This window comes from Dendrobates tinctorius, unplaced genomic scaffold (assembly GCF_039654945.1).
Source record: "Dendrobates tinctorius isolate UK_male_01 unplaced genomic scaffold, ASM3965494v1 ptg000024l, whole genome shotgun sequence".
Lineage (NCBI taxonomy): Eukaryota > Metazoa > Chordata > Amphibia > Anura > Dendrobatidae > Dendrobates > Dendrobates tinctorius.
In genome coordinates this window covers 1,857,136-1,875,107 of record NW_027361692.1, presented here as the reverse complement: position 1 = coordinate 1,875,107, position 17,972 = coordinate 1,857,136, and the positions used below count along the sequence as shown (strand labels likewise).

Genomic DNA, 17,972 nt, shown 5'->3' with positions numbered 1-17,972 from the left:
AGTCGGGGGTGCAGCAGCTCAGGCGGTGGTGAGGCGGCAGAATGGTTATTGCAGGCTGTAAGCTTTCCTGAAAAGATGGGTTTTCAGGTTCCATTTGAAGGGTCCGAGGGTGGTGGATAATCGGACATGTTGAGGCATGGAATTCCAGAGGATAGGGGATATTCGGGAGAAATCTTGGAGGTGGTTGTGTGAGGAACAAATAAGTGTGGAGGAGAGTAGGAGGTCTTGGGAGGATCGAAGATTACGTGAGGGAAGATATTGGGAGATTAGTTCAGAGATATAGGGAGGGGAAAGGTTGTGGATGGCTTTGTAGGTCAGTGTTAGTAGTTTGAATTGGATTCGTTGGGGAATTGGGAGCCAATGAAGGGATTTGCAGAGGGGAGAGACAGGGGAGTAGCGAGGAGAGAGGTGGATTAGTCAGGCAGCAGAATTGAGGACAGACTGGAGTGGTGCAAGAGAGTTGGCATGGAGGCCACAGAGGAGTGTTGCAGTAGTCAAGGCAGGAGATGATGAGGGCATGTACAAGAGTTTTAGTAGATTGAGGACTGAGGAAGGGAAGGATTCTGGAAATATTTTTGAGTTGGAGGCGACAGGAGGTGGCAAGACTTTGAACATGTGGTTTGAAGGACAGGGCAGAGTCGAGAGTTACTCTGAGGCAGGGGATTTCAGGTGCGGGAGAGAGCGTGATGCCATTTACCATAATAGATAGATCGGGTAGGGAAGATACATGAGATGGAGGGAAGATAATGAGTTCAGTTTTGTCTACGTTGAGTTTTAGGAAGCGAGAGGTGAAAAAGGAGGATATGGCTGATAGACACTCTGGGATTCTGGACAGCAGATAGGTGACATCAGGGCCAGAGAGGTAGATCTGAGTGTCATCTGCATACAGGTGGTACTGGAAGCCATGGGACTTTATGAGTTGTCCTAGGCCAAGAGTATAGATGGAAAAAAGTAGGGGCCCCAGGGCAGAGCCTTGGGGGACTCCAACAGAGAGGGGGCAGGATGAGGAGGTAGTGTGGGAGTGGGAAAAGCTGAATGTGCGGTCAGAAAGGTATGAGGAAATCCAGGACAGGGCAAGATCTTTTATGCCAAGGGAAGAAAGAATCTGTAGCAGTAGGCAGTGTTCAGCTGTATCAAAGGCAGAGGACAGGTCAAGAAGGAGGAGGATGGAGAACTGTCTGTTAGCTTTGGCTGTGAGTAAGTCATTAGTAATTTTGGTCAGGGCAGTTTCAGTGGAGTCGTGGGGGAGGAAGCCAGATTGAAGGATGTCAAGGAGGGAGTTAGATGAGAGGTGGGAGGAAAGTTGAGCATGGACATGCTGTTCGAGGAGTTTGGAAGCAAAGGGGAGCAGTGATATGGGGTGATAGCTGGGCATAGCAGTTGGGTCAAGGTTTGATTTTTTGAGGATGGGTGTTATGGTGGCATGTTTGAAGGCAGAGGGGAAGGGGTACCAGAAGTTAGGGATAAGTTGAAGAGATGGGTTAGTGCTGGAATGATCATGTTAGTGAGGTTGGGGTGCAGGTGGGAAGGGATGGGGTCAAGTGCACAGGTGGTGAGGCGTGATTTGGAAAGGAGATGAGTAAGCTCTCCTTCAGTGATGTTGGAGAGGGAGGTTATTAGGGAAGGGCAGAGGTCTGGTATGTGGAGCGGTTGGGGTGGTGGAACTGTAAAGGTTTGCCATGTTTGGTCGATCTTGTTTTTGAAGTAGGTGGCAAAGTCCTCAGCAGAGATGAGGGAAATTGGAGGTGGCAGTGGTGGGCGGAGGAGAGAGTTAAATGTGCTGAACAGTTGTTTAGGGTTGTGGGATAATGAAGATACAAGGTTTGTGAAATAGGCCTGTTTAGCAGAGGTGAGGGCTGATTTAAAGGCAAGTGTGGCTTGTTTGAAAGCAGTGAATTCGTCTGGCAGGCGTGTTTTCTTCCAACGCCTCTCCAAGTCCCTGGATGCTTGTCGAAGTTTTTTGGTGAGGTTGTTGTGCCAGGGTTGCCTATTGGTTTGTCGCACTTTGCCATGCATGAGAGGAGCGACTGAGTCTATGGCTGATGTGAGGGTGGCGTTGTAGAAAGCGGTGGCACTGTCCATGTTGTGGAGTAAAGATATGGAGGACAGAGGTAGAAGAGAGTCTGAGAGTCTGTGGATGTCTAGGTGTGCGAGGTTTCTGCGAGGATGTGCTAGTGGCTGGACATGGGGCGCAGGTGAGGAGGACAAGGACAAGACTCTTATTCTGGGCAAGGAGGGCATTAATCAGAGAGGCCACACTGAGACCAACGGTAACTCTAAAGAAGATTCAGAATTCCCAAGCAGAGATTGGAGAATCTGTCCATACAACTGCAATAAGCAGTACACTCCATAGAGGATGCTTTTATGGAAGAGAGGGCAGAAAAAACTCTTTATGTACACACAAAAATTGCAAGGCTCATTTTTAGTTTGTCAAAAGACATGTGGGAGATTAACCAAATGTAATGAGGAAGATACTGTGGTTAAATGAGACCAAATTGCACTTTTTAGCCACCAAAGTAAATGCTATGTCTGGGGCCAAACCAACAAGAGCACTCGCCACAGTAAAACATGGTGATGGCAGCATCATGCTAAGGGGAAGCTTTTTGGCAGCAGGGACAGAGAAAATGGTCAGAATAGAGGGATGGTGCAAAATATAGGGATATTCTTGAGAAAAACCTGTTTCAGTCTGTCAGGGATTTGAGACTGGGATGGAGGTTCACTATCCAACAAGACAATGACCCAAATCATACTGCTAAAGCAACGTTCAAGTTGTTTAAGGGGAAGCATGTAAATATTTTGTAGTGAACTAGTCAAAGCCCAGACCTTAATCCAATTGAGAATGTGTGGTCAGACTCAAAGATTGCTGTTATCAGCGGAAACCATCTAAGTTGGAGGACATGGAGCAGTTTTGCCTTGAGGAACGGGCAAAAATCCCAGTGGCAAGATGTGGAAAGCTCATAGAGACTTATCCTCAGTGAGTTGCAGCTGTAATTGCTGCAAAAGGAGGTTCTACAAAGTGCTGACTTCAGGGGCGTGAATAATTCTGCCCATTGAAGTATTCCGCTCTTTTGTCCTATTTTTTGTTTGCTGCATAATAAAAAGAAAGCCAAATGTTCACAGTTGTAGTCATTTTCTTTACATGAACTGATGCAAACCCTCAAAAAACAGTGAAATTCCAGGTTGTGATGTACAAAACACAAAAAATGCCAAGGGGGTAAATACTTTAGCAATCTACGGTATGTACATGTCAGTATTACCCTGACATTAGTCTCTTAAACAATGCTCATGGCATGTTCTAAGCAGGCCACCGTCACTGGCAGACCCAGAGGTCGTTATAACGACTTTGGGTTGCCATGACGATGATAGGACCATCGTGATGACATCACTGAGGCGCCAATTGGAAAGGAGAGGAAGCTCCCTCTCTCTCCTTGCCTCCCAAATGTTGTGATCGATATCGATCATGGCTTTTACGAGGTTAAACAGCGGCAGGCAGTGTGGGCACCACTGTTGGCAGTGACAGCCAGGGCTCGGCTAAAGCTGGAATCACACATAGCGACTTACCAGCAATCCCGACAATGATATCAACATGTCAGGATCGCTGGTAAGTCGCTATGTGATCGCTGGTGAGCTGTCCTTTGTTGCCTTGGTCCTTTGTGGGATGCATGTATATATAGTGCAGAGCAGCCCGCCTGCTAATATTATGGGCGTGATAAATAGGCTGCTCAGACACTTGTGCATCACATTTATCCGTGTGACTTATGCCTTATGCAAGCCTCATCTGTGTGCAGTTTTTCCACTGGGCAGCCAGACCACAATTGGTTACTGGCTGTCCTTATCAGTGGAATGCACCTGTGCTGCCCCAACCTTTATCAATGGGGTTCTGCTGCATCCTGCCAGTGCATCAGTCAGGGTTTGGTGAGTTACCTTTCAAATGATTTTTTGGATTTTTTCTTATTAGGCCGGGGTCACACTAACCGACGCAAAATACGGTCAGTATTTTACATGCGTAATACGGATCAATGGCCCCTAAACAGTGCTCCGTATGTCATCCGTAATCAAGGTGTGGTCGCGTATTTTGCGCATGTCAGCATCCGTATGTAATCCGTATGGCATCCGTATGGTGAGATTTTCTCGTCACCTTGCAAAATGGACATATAATGGAGCCCTATGACAGGTTTTATAACAGAAAGCAAAGAATAGATATAGACTCATAGAATGCGCATATATATATATATATATATATATATGTGTATTCTATGTGTCTATATCTATTCTTTCGTTTCTTTATTAAAACTGTCAGTGTGAGTTTACTGTATAGCGCACTGAATTGCCGGCTTTGCTAAAAGACACCTGGTGCATATTTCTCGCAAGTCACACGTGTGGTCCGTGTGTAATCCGTATTTTTTGCGCACCCATAGACTTGCATTGGCGTACTACGGCCGTAGTACGCTGACAATCGCAGCATGCTGCGATTGGCACGGAGCCTAGAATACGGATGAGAAATATACGGCTGGTGCGAGGGACCCCATAGAGAATCATTGGTCCGTGTCTAATGCGGGCTTTTAGCGCCTCTCACTCGCCCGTATTCCGCGCCAGTGTGACTCCCGCCTTAGTGTTTGTCTATATTTAGTGTTAGGGACTCACAATATCTGGGGACCCTTGACGTTGGGTTGTGAGCTTATCTGCTTTGGCCAAAATAGTAACCAATACCCCATATCTATTTATCTTTTTGCACTTTTTAGCAGGATGCAGCTAGAACCCTTTATGTTGGCTTGGTCCTTTGTGGGATGCATGTGTATATATATAGTGCAGAGCAGCCCGCCTGCTAATATTATGGGCGTGATTAATAGGCTGCTCAGACACTTGTGCATCACATTTATCAGTGTGACTTATGCCTTATGCAAGCCTCATCTGTGTGCAGTTTTTCCACTGGGCAGCCAGACCACAATTGGTTACTGGCTGTCCTTATCAGTGGAATGCACCTGTGCTGCCCCAACCTTTATCAATGGGGTTCTGCTGCATCCTGCCAGTGCATCAGTCAGGGTTTGGTGAGTTACCTTTCAAATGATTTTTTGAGCTGTCACACAGACAGCTTCACCAGCGATTAGCACAGCGATACCGAGCGCGCGGCATCGCTGTGTTCGTTAGCGCTGCCATATCCCTGTAAAAAAATAGAATTAAAATAAAAAATATTGTTATTCTCACCTTCCGACGTCCCGTGCAGCCATCCCGCCTCTCTCCATGCTCCCGGTCCCAGTGATCCTTTGCGAGAATGACAGCGAGAATGTCACGGTCTCGCGGGAGCGGGACGTCTCGCGGTCATTCGTGCGAAGGATCACTGGGACCGGGAGTGTGGAGAGAGGAGGGATGGCTGCGCGGGACGTCGGAAGGTGAGAATAACAATATTTTTTTTATTATTTTTTACAGCTGATCACTGGTCTCCCGCCTGTCACACGCAGCGATGCGTGCTGGCCAGCGAGAGACCAGCGATGGAAAAAAAGTCCAGAGGTTTCTTGCAGGGAGGCCGGTCGCTGATCGCTGTCACACACAGCGATCTCGCTGGTGAGATCGCTGTTGTGTCACAAAAGTTGTGACTCAGCATCGATCTCGCTAGCGAGATTGCTATGTGTGACTCCAGCTTAACACGTAAGCTGATCTCCCGTCAGTGATTGTACGGGCACCTCCTGTGCCATATACAATTGCCATGACGTACCTATACATCATTGGTTGGGAACCCCTATCTGTCAATAACTTATTGGTACGTCAAGTGTCATGAATGGGTTAAAGATACCACAGGTCAATAAGGATTAAAAAACTCAGTGTGTATTAAATTTTAAATATCTGATTTATCTTGTTGTTACTCTTGTATTTTTTCTGCACAAAAATATGCATGAAAAAAACATAACATTTTCAACATGTGAAGAAGTTTTATGGGTATGTTCACAGGGGCAGTTTACAGTGGTTTTGTAACATATTTTTTATATTACAGGTCATGCAGTAAAAATTTTATACCAAACAAATACAGTTTGTGGAAAAAGACAATTAATAATTGTAAGCATAGAGAAGCACATGTCCAATAATGTATATGGTACTTTGTGCTTATATCACAGGTAATCTGGCATTCGATTCATGGTGCCAAAACAACAGGCAACATTAATTAGAGCCTGGCTGCACGATTTTAGCCAGGTATGTTTAACTCTGAATTGCTTCGGTGTTTCAGAGAACATATATTTTGAAGATCCTATAGGGAGGACGAGACTAGTTTGATGCTCTCTGGCTGGCTTCTCCCTGCTTCAGTCTAGGTCAGTGGTTACCAAACTCCAGTCCTCGTGGACCCCAACAGGTAATGTTTTCAGGATTTCCATAGTGTTACACATGTGAGAGAATTCCTGATGCCTTGATGATACTTCCATCACCCGCAAAATACTAAGGAAATCCTGAAAACATGACCTGTTGGGTCCCCGAGGACTGGAGTTTGGAAACCCTGGTCTAGGTGATTCAAAAGTCTTTCACTATGTACATGCATGGGAGAGGCCTGTCAACCACCTGGAGCTGAGCGGGTAGAGGACTTTCTCTCCCTACACTGCCCCGACCACCTCAGACAATATTTTCTTTGAAATGCCAGGGCATTTCAGCTAAAAACACCCCTGGCTGCAGTCAAGCTCTGATTCATGCAGCCCATACTTACGGTAACATGAATTGAATGACAGGTTCTCTTTAACTAAACCAAAATTATTTATTCAGAGACTAAGCTCACTTATACAACATCACATAAAAAACATATCTTTTAAAAATAATGAAGAAATTGTACATTTTTGTAACAGTATCCCTTTAGAACTATTTTGCTCCCTTTATTAAATCATATTTCTGAAATGTGAAGCAAAGAGGCAAAATGTGGCCTCTCTGGAGAAATGGCAACACATTTGATTGTCTATCAGCTGCATAACTCGCAGACACAACAGAAATTTGGGAATTGCAAGGTCTGGCAAATGCTTCTGGAACTTGTTTAGCGACTTGATATGTTGTTAGGGATACATTAAGGAAAATACATTGAAATCAATAGGGAAAGCCAACTGTCCGATGTAAACCATATGAGCATATATGCCTGACAGTATCAGCAAATGTAGTATACTTATTTTATTCATTATGGTATGCACAATAAGTACATTTAGTGCTCCATTATATTTCATACCACCAAAAAATTCTGTAGATCCTTCCCTCCCCAAAGAAATATATTCTTTGTAAGTGAAAAATGTGGATTCTAAAAGCTTAGGCTGGTGTCTATTTGATCCCAGGAATATATTACAAAAATGAAGACTGATTTTAGTTAGAAAAATGTTAATGGTTTTAAAAGGGTTGGCAATTTTCTTTTGTAACTGCAGCTTTCCTCCCAAATTGACCAGCACCTCTGTCCATAATACCGTTGCTGCTTAGGGTCATGTGACCAATCACGTCCATCATTCCAATAGCAAGTGACATTTTCATCGGAGAAAGATGATGGACAGGTCTGATCACATGACCCCAAACAGCAGCCATATTATGGACAGAAGTGCAGGTCAGTTTGGGAGGAAAACTGCACTAACAAGAGAAAATGGCCAACCTCTTTAGGCTTCTATTGAAAAACTTCCAATAAAAAATAGGCCACCATATATCTCATTTTTCAAATGCATTATCTTTTACCTTCAGTCTGGTAGCCTTATCACAACATTCTTTTCACTTTATACTCTATTTGAAATCTCTGGGAGTCTTTCTGAAGGTCTCCAATCTTTATTTCCCCCCTCTCATCGAACCCCAACTGTCGCTATACAAAAGACCCCTAACTTATTGTCCATTTCACTAACATGCATTTGAAATGAAACATGGCTATATATGTTATTTGTAATAAGAGTGGTGTAACCACTGAGCCATGTTTCGAGGAGAGCCTGTAGGTGTGGAACTAGGTGAACATCTGAACTTTCACTAGAGTCCCTGATGGTGGGGTTAGGCTTGACTCCGGAAGCACACTATGTGCTACTCCAGGACAGACCATTGGCTCACGGCAGCTGACCCCTAATGGACATTTAGCTGCTATGGCTTAGTAGGTGCATAAAGCTAATCCTGGCAGGCAGGGCAGGAACACCAGAACCACAGATACAGAAGGGTCCAGCAGATCTACCGATTAGCACGGCAGGAAGTGCAATGAGCAGCAGGGTGGCTTGCTGGTAAAAGGGAAAAAAAATCTCTTTAAATCTTCTGCCTGAGTGTGAATGAGCTGAGTGTGACCTGAGCATAAGTGCGAACTGTGGTAAGTGTGTGACTTGTGATTCAGTGAAGAGGTATTTGGAAAACCTTTAACAAATACCTATGTGATTTGGTATGCAAATTGCCTCTTCAGAAAGAAAGAGGACTTTTACTCTACAGCGCCACCTATTGGTAGTAGCGATCCTACAAGTCACAATCAACCCTTTAACGAGTCTTGTAATATGACTTAGGATAAAAGCCAAATCAGAATCTCAATTTGCAGACACGGTGTTTCGAGCTGTTGGCTCTCGTCAGTGCAAAGTATGAGATCTGATTTGGCTAGGTGAGAGGCTCTGGACTAAGGTCTAAGAGGTAAGGTTTCTCCTTGCGGAGAGTGACATGCCAGCTCTGGCTTGTCAAGGTAAGGAGGCTTATTCGCCGTGCAATGCTCCTCTGGGAAAATAATATGCAAATTGCCTCTTCAGAAAGAAAGAGGACTTTTACTCTACAGTGCCACCTATTGGTAGTAGCGATCCTACAAGTCACAATCAACCCTTTAACGAGTCTTGTAATATGACTTAGGATAAAAGCCAAATCAGAATCTCAATTTGCAGACACGGTGTTTCGAGCTGTTGGCTCTCGTCAGTGCAAAGTATGAGATCTGATTTGGCTAGGTGAGAGGCTCTGGACTAAGGTCTAAGAGGTAAGGTTTCTCCTTGCGGAGAGTGACATGCCAGCTCTGGCTTGTCAAGGTAAGGAGGCTTATTCGCCGTGCAATGCTCCTCTGGGAAAATAATATGCAAATTGCCTCTTCAGAAAGAAAGAGGACTTTTACTCTACAGCGCCACCTATTGGTAGTAGCGATCCTACAAGTCACAATCAACCCTTTAACGAGTCTTGTAATATGACTTAGGATAAAAGCCAAATCAGAATCTCAATATGATTTGGTGTGAGTTGCTGAATTGTGGGTTGCTGAGTGCTTTTCTACCTGTTCAATTTTTGGGGGGCTTGTTTAACCTATTTTTTCTCTCTGTGTGACTTGTGATTCAGTGACTTTGGATTCAGGGAGTTTCCAAGGGAGGTATTATTGGATTACTGTTATATTTTATTATATATTTTTTATTTATCTTTTCTGTCTGGTGCAATCCTCATTAGGATGTGCTCCACTATTGCCAATGCCATCCAGTGTACGTCTTGCCGCATGTATGAAATCCTTGAACAGCTGGTCGAGGGTGCATACTGCTGTTTGAGATGTGAGCGCGTTGTGCATTTGGAAGCCCAGATACTGGATCTAAATGTGCAGCTGGCAACACTGAGATCCATAGACAATTTGGAAAGGAGTCTTCTGCTCGCTGAGCAGAAGCTCAATGGGATAGATTGGGGGGGGGGGATGCTAGGTTGGAGCTGCAGGACAGTGAAGCAGCTAGCTGGGTGACAGTTAGAAGGTGGGGTAGAGGGGAGAGCACCAGGGAGGCTAGTCCTGATCTGGCACACCCCAATAAGTTTGCTAAGTTGGCAGATGAGGGGAGTGTCAGTGCAGGGGCAGCACTGCTGCAGCAAGGAACGTCCTCTGAAAGCCGGAGGAGTGTCTGCTCCAGTAAGGGGGAAATAGAGCAGGGCAGGCCAGACAGGTGCTGGTAGTGGGGGACTCAATTATTAGGGGAACAGATAGGGCAATCAGTCACAAAGACAGGGATCGTCGAACGGTGTGCTGCCTACCTGGAGCTCGAGTCCGACACATCGCTGATCGGGTTGTCAGATTACTGGGAGGGGCTGGTGAGGATCCAGCGGTCATGGTGCACATTGGCACAAATGGCAAAGTTAGCGGTAGGTGAAAGGTCCTTAAAGATGATTTCAGGAAATTAGGCTGCAAGCTTAAAGCAAGGACCTCCAAGGTGGTATTTTTGGAAATACTTCCTGTACCACATGCCACGCCAGAGAGGCAACGGGAGATTAGTGAGGTTAATAAGTGGAACAGGAATTGGTGGAGGAAGGAGGGGTTTGGGTTCCTGGAGAACTGGGTCGACTTCTCAGTTGGCTATAGGTTCTACGCTAGGGATGGTCTGCTCCTCAATGGGGAGGGTGCAGCTGTGCTGGGGGAGAAAATGGCTAGAAGGTTGGAGGAGTGTTTAAACTAGGGACTGTGGGGGAGGGTATTCCATTTATAGGAGGGGAAGACAGTGCAGATAGAGACCTGGGCACAAATAATGAAATTGGGGGTGAGGTTAGAACAATTAATAATTTAAGAAAGAATAGAGGTACAGAGAGATACATAAAGTGCATGTATACTAATGCCAGAAGCCTCGCCAACAAAATGGAGGAATTAGAATTAATTTTGTTGGAACATAATTATGACATGGTGTGGATATCTGAGACATGGCTGGACGAGAGCCATGATTGGGCTGTTAATTTACAGGGCTATAGTCTGTTCAGAAATGACCGTACAAATAAGCGAGGGGGAGGTGTGTGTTGATATGTAAAATCATCCTTAAAACCCATCCTGCGTGATAATATAAATGAGTCTAATGAAAATGTAGAGTCCCTGTGGGTGGAGAAAAGGGGAGGGGGAAAAATAATAAATTACTGATAGGGGTTTGTTATAAGTCTCCAAAAATAATGGAAGCAACAGAGAATATCCTCATAAAGCAAATAGATGAAGCTGCGACTCAAGGAGAAGTCATTATTATGGGGGACTTCAACTACCCTAAAATACATTGGGGAACCGAAACCTGAAGTTCCAGCAAAGGTAACAGGTTTTCGGCAACTATGAGAGACAATTACCTTTCACAACTGGTTCAGGACCCAACAAGATGGGGGGCACTGCTAGACCTAATATTAACTAACAGGCCACACCGCATATCAAATATAGGGGTTGATGGTCAGTTGAGTAATAGTGATCACAAAATAATACGTTTTCATGTATCCTTTAATAAGATGTGTAGTAGAGGGGTTACAAGGACACTAAACTTCAGGAAAGCAAATTTCCAACGGATGAGAGATGATCTTGGTGCAATTAACTGGGACGATATCCTGAGACATAAAAATACACACAGAAAATGGGAGACGTTTATTAGCATCCTGAATAGGACCTGTGCACAATATATACCATATGGGAATAAACATGCTAGAAATAGGAGGAAACCACTATGGTTAAATAGAGCTGTAAGGGGCGCAATAAGTGACAAAAATAAAACATTTAGAGAATTAAAGCAAGTAGGTAGTGATGAGGCATTAAATAAATACAGACAATTAAATTCTGTAAAAAGCAAATCAAGACAGCAAAAATTGAGACAGAGAGACTCATTGCCAGAGAAAGTAAAAATAATCCCAAAATATTCTTTAACTACATAAATAGTAAGAAACTAAAACATGATGATGTTGACCCCCTTAAAAATAGTCTGGGTTAAATGGTGGATGAGGATGAGGAAAAATCCAATATACTAAATGACTTTTTTTCAACAGTATTTACACAAGAAAATCCCATGATGAATAACATGATCAGTGATAAAAAAAATTCTCCATTAAATGTCACCTGCTTAACCCAGCAGGAAGTACCGCGGTATCTAAAAATCGCTAAAATTGACAAATCCCCGAGTACTGTAGGAATTAAGTACAGTCATAGACCAATATTTTTAATCTTTAAAGATTCCATAATAACAGGGTCTGTACGACTGGACTGGCGTATGGCAAATGTGGTGCCAATATTCAAAAAGTGGACAAAAACTGAACTTGGAAATTATAGGCCAGTTTAACCTCAACTCTGGGAAAAATCCTGGAGGGTTTTCTAAGAGATACTATACTGGAGTGTTATGATTGAGTCACCGTAGGAGGCAAAAACAGAAATGCTAGCTAAGTCCAGAAAACCAGAGAAGTTGGCAGATATCGGATTGCAGACCCCTGAACTTATCAACACAACTAGCAGTAGCCGTGGGGGGTTCCTACGATGCCCTAGACCCCTCGATCACAGCCGGAGAATTAAATAGGCCTAAAGAAAGAAAGGGGAAATCTAAACTGCCCCAGAGCAGACCCCAAAGCAAAAGGCAGCCCCCAACATATAATGACGGTGAAGCAAGATGAAAACACTAACACAGACAGAAAGATAGACTGAGCAAAGATGGGGCCCAAGCTAACTACATAGGAAAGGACAGGAAGGCTGCTGTCTGCAATCCATGAAAAACCCTATGAAAATAAGAGCCAACAGACTGACAGTGAAAAAGGCCCTGAAGACGCTAGGCTTCAAAAAGCTATGTCAGTACTCAGGAATATTCCGAAGACAGAGCAAAAGGAGATTCAGCTCACCCCAGCAGGGAATGGCAGAATCCAGAAAAGCAAGGAAAACAAAACACAAATGCAGCAGGCAAAGCAAAAAACTTAGCTTTAGGGGAGCAGGAATCAGACGGGTGTCCTAGAAGTCCACAGAGAAATCACCCGCAGGGCAGAAGGGCGTCGGCAGCCTTATATCCAGTCCGTGACTCCACTCAGCCAGTCATCCTCATTAGCCTCAGGTGCCTGATAATCAGGCTCATTACCTTCCTTTACCAGAATTGGGAGTTCACAAGACCTCAGTGACGAAGGGGAAAATGAACTCACAACACTGGAGCATCTGAAGAAGAATAACCTCATGACCCAATATTAACATGGGTTTACAAGGGACCGTTCCTGTCACACTAATCTGATAAGCTTTTATGAAGAAGTAAGTTCTGGACTGGACCAAGGGAATGCAGTGGCGTGGTGTACATGGACTTTTCAAAAGCTTTTGATACGGTGCCACACAAAAGGTTGATACTTAAAATGAGAACAATGGGCATAACATGTGTAAGTGGGTTTAGAGCTGGCTCAGCAATAGGAAACAAAGGGTGGTTATTAATGGAGCACAGTCAGTTAGCAGCAGTGTACCACAGGGGTCAGTATTGGGCCCACTTTATTTCTTAACAATCTTTATTTTTATAAAGCACTAACATATTCCACAGCACTTCACAGTTTGCACACATTATCATTACTGTCCCAATGGGGCTTACAATTTAAATCCCCTATCAGTATGTCTTTTGAATGTGGGAGGAAACCGGGGTACCCGGAGGAAACCCACACAAACACGAGGAAAACATACAAAGTCCTTGCAGATGTTGTCCTTGGTGGGATTTGAACCCAGGACTCCAGCACTGCAAGCCACCGTGCTGCCCTATTTAACATATTTATTAATGACCTTGAAGGGGGCATAGAGAGTAGAATTTCAATATTTGCAGATGACACTAAACTCTGCAGGGTAATCAATACAGAGGAGGACAATTTTAAATTACAGGAGGAGTTATGCAAACTAGAAGCTTGGGCTGATAAATGGCAAATGAGCTTTAATGGGGATAAATGTAAGGTCATTCACTTGGGTAGAACAAACAAGATGTATAGTTATGTGCTTAATTGTAAAACACTGGGCAAAACTGTCACTGAAAATGATCTGGGTGCATGGGTGGACGACAAACTCACATTTAGTGGCCAGAGTCAGGCAGCTGCCGCAGAGGCAAATAAAATAATGGGATGCATTAAAAGAGGCATAGATGCTCATGAGAACATAATTTTACCTCTATATAAGTCACTAGTGTGACCACACTTAGAATACAGTGTACAGTACTGGTCTCCAGTGTATAAGAAAGACATAGCTGAACTGGAGCGGGTGCAGAGAAGAGCGACCAAGGTTATTAGGGAACAGGGGGGTCTGCAATACCAAGATAGGTTATTACACTTGGGGTTATTTAGTTTGGAAAATTGAAGGTTTAGGGGTGATCTTATTACGATGTATAAATATATGCGGGGACAGTACAAAGATCTTTCTAATTATCTTTTTACTCCTTAGACCTGTGACAGGGACAATGGGGCATCCTCTATGTCTGGAGGAAAGAAGGTTTAAGCATAATCACAGACGTGGATTCTTTACTGTAAGCGCAGTGAGACTATGGAACTCTCTGCCGTATGATGTTGTAATGAGTGATTCCATACTAAAATTTAAGAAGGGTCTGGATGCCTTTCTTGAAAAGAATAATATTACAGGTTCTATACACTAGTTTCCTTGATATTGCATTGATCCAGGGAGCTAGTCTGATTGCCGTATGTGGCGTCGGGAAGGAATTTTTTTTCCCCAATGTGAAGCTTACTGTTTGCCACATGGGTTTTGTTTTGCCTTCCTCTGGATCAACATGTTAGGGCAAGTTTGAATAGGATATGGGTTGAACTAGATGGACTTAATGTCTTCCTTCAACCTTAATAATGTTGTTACTATGTTAGGTGCAGATGGGTCATGTTGATGTACAGACTGGCACAGCAGGTGCAGATGGGACCGGCTGGTGTACACACTGACATGGCAGGTTCAGTCGGGACCAGCTGATATACAGACTGGCACTACAGGTGCACACCGGACCAACAAATGTACAGACTGGCAATGCAGGTGCAGTTGGGTCCGGCTGAAATACAGCCTGACAAGGCAGGTACTGACACCGAAGTTAATGATGGAGAGATACTAGCAGTATTAATGGGAACAAACTGGCAGGGTTCTGAGAACTAGAAAGCGTGCAGGAACTAGCTAACAACATTGCACAGGCACATCTATACAGGTGGAGGTGCCTTAAATAACTAGTGTCTCCCAGCCATTGGCTGGAGACACTTAAGGACTATGTGCAGGGCTCCTGTTAGAAGGAGGGATCATGGGCACGTGCCCGGGGTTCTGCGTGCAGTGCAACAGGATAGGACGGTGTCTGCGTCCCACTGCCGGTAGGAGGGGAGCAGCATGCAGGGATGGCGGCACTACATTATTCATCACTAGCCATATCCCATTATATTCCATCCCCCTTCTTTGACCCACCTATTTCACAGTCAAAACTGATTAAATCTGTTTGTCAGGTCTGCAGCTATTTCTATTTTAATTACTTCTTGTTCTCCAAAGAATTAAATATGCTATTCTACAAATTAATATACAGCTCTGGCAAAAATTAAGAGTCCACTGCACAGTTTTATAAAAATCAGCTTCTCTACATGTCTGACAGCCATACCTTTCCAGTGTCAGTTGAATTCCAACCAGAGTACACCTCATTCTATTTAATGTGCTTCTGATTAGGTGATCACCTGAACCAAATATCTTATTTAACAAAGGAAAGTATAAAAAAACCCTGCTGTGGTTTTCACAATCCTCTTGCAATAGGACAAGCTGGATGGTAAAACACGTGCTAGTAATATCCCAAAAGTAATAAAAATGAAAAAATAACTTTTAACCATGCCAAAGGAGATGAAAAGTCTTGAGTGAGGAAAAGAAGGGCTCAATTCTGGCTTTACTAGTAGAGGGATAGTGAGCCTCCCCATGTACTGCGTGAGCCCCTGTTATGAGTGGGTCACCGAGGAGGATAGCAGGACCAGGCTAAGCCACCAGAAAACCAGAGAGGTTGATAACTAAGCGGATTGCAGACCCCTGATCCTATCCACACAACTAGCAGTAGCTGTGGAGCGTACCTACGATGCCCTAGATGCCTCGGCACAGCCGGAGAGCTAACTCAGCCTAAAGCAAGAAAGGTGAAATCTAAACTGCCCCGGAGCAGACCCCAAAGAAATAGATAGCCCCCAAAAATATATTGTCGGTGAGACAAGATGAAAACATAAACGCAGGCAGAAAAATAGACTGAGCAAATGATGGGGCCCAGACTGACTAGACAGGACAGGAAAGGAAAGACACTGTCTGCAATCACGCAAAAAACCCTGAAAAATCCAACACGTCTGATGCACAAAAAACACTGAAGTCATATGACTTCACCCCCACTATATCAGCACTCTGGTATATACTGAAAGTAAAGTAAATTTGAGACCAATATAACAGGGGACAGAACAAACTGACACAAGCAGTAACAAGCGGTGATCCAGCACAGCCCCAGCAGGAGCAAGCTGACCCACACAAAGCAGAGATAGACAAAACAAGATCAAATGCATAAAGACTAGCAAATGAACCACTTAACTGAACCATGCAGGAACAGAGCAGGAGACATCAGACCTCAGAAGGCACGGGAAGAAAATCACCAGCAGGGATTGAAGGACGTCAGCTGTCTTAAATACTCCAGTCAGAAACCCCAGATCTCCAATCGTCATTATCATTATAAGGTGGCAAGCCTCTGTCAGTCTGACCAGCTCCATTACCTCCAGTAACCACCAGAGGGAGCCCAGAAAGAGAACTCACAACAACTGTCAATCTGACCAGCTCCACTACCTTCAGTAACCACCAGAGGGAGCCCAGAAAGAGATTTAACAACAAGCCCCACACAGCCTCCCCATGTACAGCATGAACCCCACACAGCCTCCTCATGTACAGTATGAGCCCCACACAGCCTCCCTATATACAGAATGAGCCCCACACAGCCTCCCCATGTACTGCATGAGCCCCAGTTTCCTCATGTACTGCATGAGGCCCCACACAGCCTCCCCATATACTGTATGAGCCCCACACAGCCTTCTTATATACAGCATGAGCCCTACAGTCTCTCCACATACTGAATGAGGCCCCACACAGCCTCCCATATACTGCATGAGGCAGTAGCGTAGCTACCGGGGGGCAGGGGGGCGGTGGCCCCGCGCTCTGAGGGGGCCCACCGGAGCTACACTACATCACTATTCTGCGGCAGAGCAGGGAGAATCGATCTCCCTACTGCTGCCCGGTTGCTATGAGCCCCTGAGAAGGCGGTGGGGGGGCCCCGGTGCCAGCAGTGGGCCCCCCACCTCTCAGCCAGCAATGTCGCCCTGGGCTATTCTGTGCGCACAGGACCTGTGATCAGGTCACAGGAGGGGCGGAGTCAGGGGTCACATGATCAGGGGCTTCAGTGGCTGCAGGACTCTGCTGTGCTGGTTGTCATGTCAGCCGTGTGTGTAAGGGGTGAGTGGAACAGTTTGTGTACAAGGTGTACGGAGTGGAGCCGTGTGTGTACAGGGTGTACGGAGCGGAGCCGTGTGTGTACAGGGTGTACGGAGCAGAGCCACGTGTGTACAAGGTGTGTATAGGGAGTATCAGGTGCGGTAATAGGGACACATGCGGCAGCAGCGGCTCACCATTGAGGTATAAGGTGCAGTAATAAGGACACATGTGGCAGCAGTGGCTCAGCATTGGGGTGTCAAGTGCAGTAATAGGGACACATGCAGCAGCAGCAGCTCAGTATTGGGGTCTCAGGTGCAGTAACAGGGACACATGCGGCAGCAGTGGCTCAGCATTGGGGTATCAGGTGCAGTAATAAGGACACATGCGGCAGCAGCGGCTCAGCATTGGGGTATCAGGTGCAGTAATAAGGACACATACAGCAGCAGTGGCTCTGCATTGGGGTCCCAAGTGCAGTAATAGATACACATGCGGCAGCAGCAGCTCAGTATTGGGGTATCAGGTGCAGTAATAGGGACACATATGGCAGCAGTGGCTCAGCATTGGGATATCAAGTGCAGTAATAGGGACACATACGGCAGCAGTGGCTCTGTATTGGGGTATCAGGTGCAGTAATAGGGATATATATGGCAGCAGCGGCTCAGCATTGGGGTATCAGGTGCAGTAATAGGGACACATATGGCAGCAGCAACTCAGTATTGGGGTATCAGCAGGATGAGGGGTTTGTGCAGGTTGGGGTTACATGATGATGGGGCTGGAATATGAGAAGTGAAACAAAACGTGTCTTTCTTGTATTCTCTATAGCAGAGTCCTGGCTGGAGAAGTTGACATGTCGGTCTGGGCAAGATGGAAAAGACGT

The 17,972-nt window shown here is 45.1% G+C and overlaps 1 protein-coding gene across 1 annotated transcript in view; it reads left to right on the top strand.

Moving 5' to 3' along the window:
• Positions 1-5,012: 5,012 nt before the first annotated feature.
• The window catches only part of MEI4 (meiotic double-stranded break formation protein 4), a 344,771-nt gene continuing 331,811 nt past the window's right edge, over positions 5,013-17,972 (top strand). Inside the window, exon 1 of the mRNA XM_073569293.1 lies at positions 5,013-5,048. The gene's annotated coding sequence lies outside the window, so the exon portion shown is untranslated. The remainder of the gene's footprint in view (positions 5,049-17,972) is intronic.